General features: G+C 41.2%; 1 non-coding gene across 1 annotated transcript; it reads left to right on the forward strand.

Annotated features, from left to right (window-relative positions):
- Positions 1-650: 650 nt before the first annotated feature.
- LOC139009603 (U6 spliceosomal RNA) lies at positions 651-755 on the forward strand. The gene has a single exon (XR_011471337.1). It is a non-coding gene; the product is annotated as a U6 spliceosomal RNA (small nuclear RNA).
- Positions 756-7,233: the final 6,478 nt, after the last annotated feature.

Here is a 7,233-nt window from a genome sequence, read left to right on the forward strand (position 1 = left end):
GAATGGCTTGTCCATTTTCACAATCTCGGACAAGGGTTGCTTCAAATCTATTCACCACCCACTTTGTCCTTGACTATGAGAGCAAAAGCCATTGACCAACTTTTCCTTAAATTGTCCCTTCTAGTCTACATTTCTTACCTGCTTATAAGTTTATGGCCAATATTTAATGGCTGACATGTAGACTGACTTAGCAAGCTCAGATCTGCTCAGCTTGCAGTTTTAAAGATATTTGGCTGCAAACAGGATTAGCTTCTTTTTTATATGTGGAAATTTCCTCCATTTTTGGACTAGTCACTCAGGAGAGAAAGCAAGAGAAGAGGGAAAGGGAAAGTCATGGAAGACTCTGCTGTGAGCCAGCCCGGTTCTGCCTTTGAGCCCTTCACTATCCTAACCTCTAACCTCCTTCACTCAGAGCTTGGAAAAGTGCTCAGGTCTTCTGTTTCCATTATTTATGTTATAATTAATTTTTTTTAAAGGATCAGTGTATCTATAACTTATTGTGGCCCAAAATAAAACTAAATGGGGTGATGAGAATGTACTAAGCCTTAAGCCAAGTGGGTATCAGTATACAAAGCATTTTTATCCTTTAAAAATGCATTTACTGATGGCCCATTCTATTCCTGGCACTGAGTTGAACTAAAGGCCCTACTGTGCTCATTTGGCAGCACATAGACTAAAATTCAAATGATACAAGGAAGGTTAGCATGGCCCCTGTGCAAGGATGTTATACAAATTATTAAGCATTCTATATTTTAAAAAAAAGAAAAAAGAAATAGACATCCTACTGTTATTACAGTCATATCTCCCAAATTTAGAAAAAATGTAGTCTTAATTTTTACCTGCCACTGTGTTTATTTTCTTACAAAACAGCTTTTTATTTATTGCCCTTTACTATCACAAAGAATATTTTCTATGTTTTCAAAATCATTTATGATGGCTCATTATGTCAACTGTGGTTGGTACATGCTGGGCTGGGACTGCCATCTAAGGGTTTAGTATCTAGTTGGGGACATAGATTCATCAAAATATGATGACCTAACACTATAATCATGTTTATGATCTCAAGTTGAGTTTTTTACCTAATAAGTAGTAACAACAATTATTACCTATTTGGGGGGTGTACTAATGGCTAACATTAGAAACATGCAATTATTAGTAGAGTAAGACAAAATACTAATAAAATATTACATTTGGTTTCAATCATGTTCTTTTAATTAACATAGAACATGAGTTTAGCTTTCTTCTTTTAATAATACTTTAAATTATAACACATGCCTAACCGGTTTGGCTCAGCGGATAGAGTGTCGGCCTGCGGACTCAAGGGTCCCAGGTTCGATTCCAATCAAGGGCATGTACCTGGGTTGCGGGCACATCCCCAGTGGGGAGTGTGCAGGAGGCAGCTGATTGGTGTTTCTCTCTCATCGATCTTTCTAACTCTCTATCCCTCTCCCTTTCCTCTCTGTAAAAAATCAATAAAATATATTTTAAAAAATTATAACACATCAAATGAATGAAAGCAGGTGGCTCTCCTGGGCCCTATGGTTGCGCTCTCTGGGCCCAGGCAAGGAAAGCACCACAGCAAGCAAAGCTGAGGAGGGGAGGAATCGATGAGATAATCACCCCTATGAGCACAGACCAAGCTGTGCCATTTCCAGCCTTTTGCATTAAAGCACATAAAAGAAAGCTAGAGAACGAGGAAATTTGGGTTGTCTCCTTTTAGTGCCCATAAATTACACATGTAGCATTCAGAACTTCTGTTGTATGTCTAAACTTAAAAAGTAGCTCAGGGATTAGAATGTCTCTCTCCTCCCTGTCTTTTCTGTGGCCAAAACGTACCCATGAACCTCTCACATCAGAATCCGTTTTGAAGGCAAGGGCAGCCCTTGTAAAGTGGCCAGATACTCACAAAAGCTCTGCTCTTCCTGTTAGCACCCACCCAATCTGAAATCCAGAGGATGGAATCCTTGATCTCTGGATTTGATACATGCTGTTCTTGCTCATTCGTTTTTAATCGCTATCTTGAATTCCACTGTATGAACATACCAATCATCCTTTTGAAATTAGTTAAGACATTTCAGGAAAGACTTTTCCGATTTGACAAAATTCCCTAAACACTTCCTTGTCCTGTAGATAAATAAATAAGTGATGAAAGAAAGAAAGAAAGAAAGAAAGAAAGAAAGAAAGAAAGAAAGAAAGAAAGGAAGAAAGAAAGAAAGAAAGAAAGAAAGAAAGAAAGAAAGAAAGAAAGAAAGAAAGAAAGAAAGAAAGAGAGAAAGAAAGGGAGAATCAAGTTCCCTAATGAGGCACTCTCATAGCATTCAGTATTTTCTTTGTAAATTAGCTGTTTTACTATGTGTAATTATTTTTAAATATTTGGTTAATTTTCTCTTCCCTACCATATTATGAGCCCCATGAAAGAAGCCACCAAGCTCATTTTGCTCACTATCATGTCCTCAGTGCCTCGCATAAAAAAGATTAAAACGTAGTTGTTGAATGAAGAATGATCCTCTGCAAACACTTCTACCAGCATATTTTTTTAAAATATATTTTATTGATTTCTGAGAGGAAGAGAGAGGGAGAGAGAGATATAAACATCAATGATGAGAGACAATCATTGATCAGATGCCCCACATTGAGGATCGAGCCTGCAACCTGGGCATGTGCCCTGACCAGGAATTGAACTGTGACCTCCTGGTTCACAGGTCAACGTTCAACCACTGAGCCATGCCAGCATAATTTTTATAGAATTATAAGGCTTTGTTCATTGGTAAAATGTGGAAGGCAGGATTTCAAAGTCAAAACCCTGTCAATAAAAGTAGGAAACTGGAGACTGAGGCACACAGGGCATCTGGCTTTGGAGCTGCAATATTGCTGGAGTCCCTACAGAGCAGGGGCAGCCATTGCTTCCTTCTCTGTCAGTCGAGAATTAAGTGTGTGTGTTTATGGAGTTCAAGGTTATTTTGCTTTGAGGGAGTTAATTGATGGAAGGTTAAGTAAAGCCACAAGTTTTTACTTAAAGAAAACATAAAATGAAGAATTACTTTAATTATGAGCAATGCATCAAAAGAAATGTCTCCCAAATTAATCTTTTCTGGGTGAGAAACAAATCTTCCTATAATTTATTTTAACTCCTCCTTTAAAAAAGGAGGAGGGTACATTCTATCCACTCCTCTTACACACACACACACACACACACACACATACACACACACACACACACACACACACACCATTTAGTCAGGTCTCTCTTAGATTACAATAAACAACATAAATTAACTACAGGTATTAGAGCTTTTTCTTCCCAACGATTAGTTTGCTATCCAAAGATTAGTTTTTCCATGTTAGCTGTGGTTAAAGAAGAGGTTCATTCTGAAAAGTGACTCCAAAAAACATCTCACATCCTAAACGTCAAAGGTCAGAAGTGTTACACAGCCTAATTGTGTCTCTTAAAGGCAACTCGACTGAAATATTCCTAGAGAAAGAAAGCAGAACATTCTTGGAATGGCTTGACTCTGAACATTTGTTCTTAATCTATCAAAATTCTCCTAGTCATGTTCACAGAGCTTTTGAGTATTCGCTGAAGGCTTTTCAGAGTTGGCAATCAGTAAAATCTCAGTAGCAGGGTAGGATTTAAAAGGATGGAGGAGGTGTCCTATTGATTTTTTTCCCCTTCAATATCAACAAGTAAGAGAACTCGAAGACCTTTTTCAGAGATGAGTGTTTGGGTTTTTCCCTTCTTGGTCTCCATAAGGGGAATGTGTTGGGGATAGTATAGAAAAGTAGGAAGAAGGGGAAATGTGGGAAGAGGGGCTTCCCGGTACAAGATTGAGGGTGGTAAATGTGGAGTGACATTGTCAAGGTTTAAGCAGCTTCCTCCAACTAACCTGCATGAGCTCTGTGTGGTGACATTATAATGGTCCTGCAAGCTGAAACCCAGTAACTGCAAGGAAAAACGGGCTAATTGAGGTTTCCCATGCAGTAAATTCCGGCTAAGAGCCAGAATATTTCAAGGTTTTGCAGCCTTTTTCAGACTGGCCATGTTTCTTATTTGTTGCTTTGTTTTAACTTTACAGACTCACACAGATTTTCTGGAAGTTTAAGAAGAGAGTTCACAATGTGTTGGCTCTGCCTGCTATCACTTCTGGTAAATTGTAACCCTCTGCAGTGTTTCATGACAATGGGAAAAACGCACTTATGAGAATACAGAATAATTTACTTTAAAAAATATGTTTTTATTGATTTGAGAGAGAGAGAGGTGGATGTGAGAAACATTGATGGGCTGCCTCCTGCATGCCCCCTACTGGAGATCAAGCCTGAAACCCAGGCATGTGCCCTGACCAGAAATAGAGCCCATGACCTTTTGGTGCATGGGAAAATGTTCAACAACTGAGCCACACCAGCCAGGGCCAGGATAATTTCTTTTGTACTAAGGAGTCATCGACATAAGAGTACAAGAAATGTTAGGCCTATGAACAATGGCAGGGCAGAGTTTCAGAAAAATATATTTACTGAAGATAAATGGCTAAACCTACAGCTGGGTGTAAGGCAGGCAGCAAAGGATAAAATGTCTAAAAAGGTCATATCGCTCTATTCCTGCCTCAGCTGAGGGGGTCAACAAAGTGTATAAAAACAGCCAACTAAGGATCTGGAAGTCGAATATGGGGCCCTTTTCTTCTCCCTACATGCAAGGGAAATGGACATAGTCTTAGACACAAGTGAGGACTAGATATTCCCAGCTCACCACATATCACCCATCGTGCTGACACTGATGATTTGCTCAGGGTCAGATTAATACCTCTAGAGGCTCTTTGCTTTGAAAATATTATGAGGACCTTCCCACTGGTAATGGAGACTAATACCTAGAGAATGAAACGTAACTTTCAGGAATTCTGAAATTAAGATAGCTTTCTCGATGCTGACTATGGAATTCTGGCCGAGTTTGATTCCTCTTACTGGGTTGGGGAGCTGGTGGCTCCACTTTGCTGGTGCCTTGTCCCCAGAATGAGTATGCCTGTTGGTTTACCCACCACTGGACTCCTTCCAGATCCAAACAGGGTCTGGGGGAGGCAGAGCGAGAGGGACAGGCGCAGGGACAGCACTTGCACTGGATTGCTGTGGAAAACCTAGCAGAATCTCTTCCCTCTGAAGGGACCACCTGTCACAGATGTCCCCACTCCTGGGCAGTGAAGAGGACTTGGAGCAGCCCTCTTCCTTGCCAGGGGCCACTGCATCCAAGGTGGGTGGGCAACAGCAGAGCCCTGACAGTGCCGAGGTGGTTGGTCACTTTGCTGTTGAACTGCCAGGCGGCACAGCAACACCCCTGAAGAGAAAATGCCTGTATTTGAAGTAGCCGTAGGCTTCCTCCCTTAATGCCAGCCTCCCCGCCACAGTGTCAGCTGCACAACAGGCCCCAGTGTTCCTCCTCCATCACAGAGTACAGCGCATCCTCCTGCCCCTAGCTCCCTGCTCCCAGTCTGGACAGGAACACAGCTGGGCTTTCATCTAACAGGGGTGGATCCAAGCTGATTACTTTTGTTTGGCCTTCACTGAAGACAACAGAGCAGGAAGCATTTTACATTTGTCTTGTATTCAAAGCCCCAACGTGGGATGACTCAAGAACATTTTCTTCTCAGAGCAAAGGCTGCTAATAAAATAAAAATAAAACCATAAAACTTTTTTTGAAAAAAGAAACATTAAGAAAATGCTCAAAATTTTATGCAGAAAGTCCCTATTTATTACTCGTGTTATCAGGAAAATAAAACAAAATTCATTTTAAAAAGGACAGTATATGAATATTTTAAGTAATTGTCTTAAACATAAATTGTTTTATTTTCCTTACTCTCTCCTTTAGCAATCTCCTCTACCCCAGCAATCCCTGTCTGCAGAACTACACAAGAAACTCACATATGTTAGAAAAGACAAATCTAGAGGAAGAAGCATAAAGTCCTTCTCACATCAACAAAACCATTGTCTGTCCCCTGGTCCGATCTACTGTCACCCGGTTCTCCCTTCACTGCGCAACTGCTCCAGCTGCAGTAACTGCATGTTCTGAGCACAGTCCTCTTTCACTTCTCCCTATCCAAATATTCTAGCTCCTCTGCACATGATGTGCTTTCTTATTTGTCTTTCTGGAAAGTGTGTGTGTGCTTTTTAGGGTTCACCTCAAAGATTCTCCCCTGTGTCTTCCCTCCTCTTTCACCAGGTAGGTAAGCTGCTATTCTCCAGCACACTGTATTCATATGCTCACCTGAGGCACATCCTGACCTACTGAGGGGCACACACATTGTAACAGTTCATTCTTCTGCCCCACTCTCTAGACCAGTGGTTCTCAACCTTCTGGCCCTTTAAATACAGTTCCTCATGTTGTGACCCAACCATACAATTATTTTCGTTGCTATTTCATAACTGTAATGTTGCTACTGTTATGAATCGTAATGTAAATATCTGATATGCAGGATGGTCTTAGGCGACCCCTGTGAAAGGGTCGTTCGACCGCCAAAGGGGTCGCGACCCACAGGTTGAGAACCGCTGCTCTAGACCCTGAGCTTCTTTAAAGCAGGTTCCTTGCTCTGGTCATCTTTACATGCCACTTCTGAGCACACAGAATAATGCATTGTGGGTGCCCTAGGGATACTGGATGAAGTAAGAAATAGTGTTTCTAAACTCTCAGTTGATCAGGTCACATGTGGTGTTGTTTGGCTGAGTGAAATAATACCTTCCCTTTGACTATCATTTTTATGCTACAAGGGAGAAGACAATAGAAAGCTTTGTTTCAGTTAGTTGTCCTTTCCCCCCAAATAACATGGCAATTCCTATTATAAAAACTGCCAGGAAAGGGCCAGAGATACATTAATGGAATCTCAGAGTGAAGGAAAGGGGTTTCTGTGTGCCAGGATGTTAATATTTTCCTGTTTCAGCTGTCCTGCCAGGGATTGTAACTCAGAAACCAATCTCAAGCTGAGCAGAAGAAAAAAAATTAGATGCTTAATGAAAATGGCCAAATGTCATCACCGCTATTTCGTGAGATGAGCTGTGTCAGGAGCCATCCACATGCAGAGTGGACTTTCACCAAATCCTAGTGTCTGCAGGGTCAGGACGGCACAGCCCTGTGCCTCCTGAGGGAGCCCTTTCAGTTTTGTGCTTTCTGTGACGCTAAGAAATACAGACACTTGAGATTTAGTGCTGGGCCCTTATAGGAATGGAGTCAGCTATTTCCTAACAAACCCAAAGACT

The sequence above is a fragment of the Myotis yumanensis genome, unplaced genomic scaffold (genome assembly GCF_028538775.1).
Source record: "Myotis yumanensis isolate MYYU_CA2020_CCGP unplaced genomic scaffold, mMyoYum1.0.hap1 SCAF_4, whole genome shotgun sequence".
NCBI lineage: Eukaryota > Metazoa > Chordata > Mammalia > Chiroptera > Vespertilionidae > Myotis > Myotis yumanensis.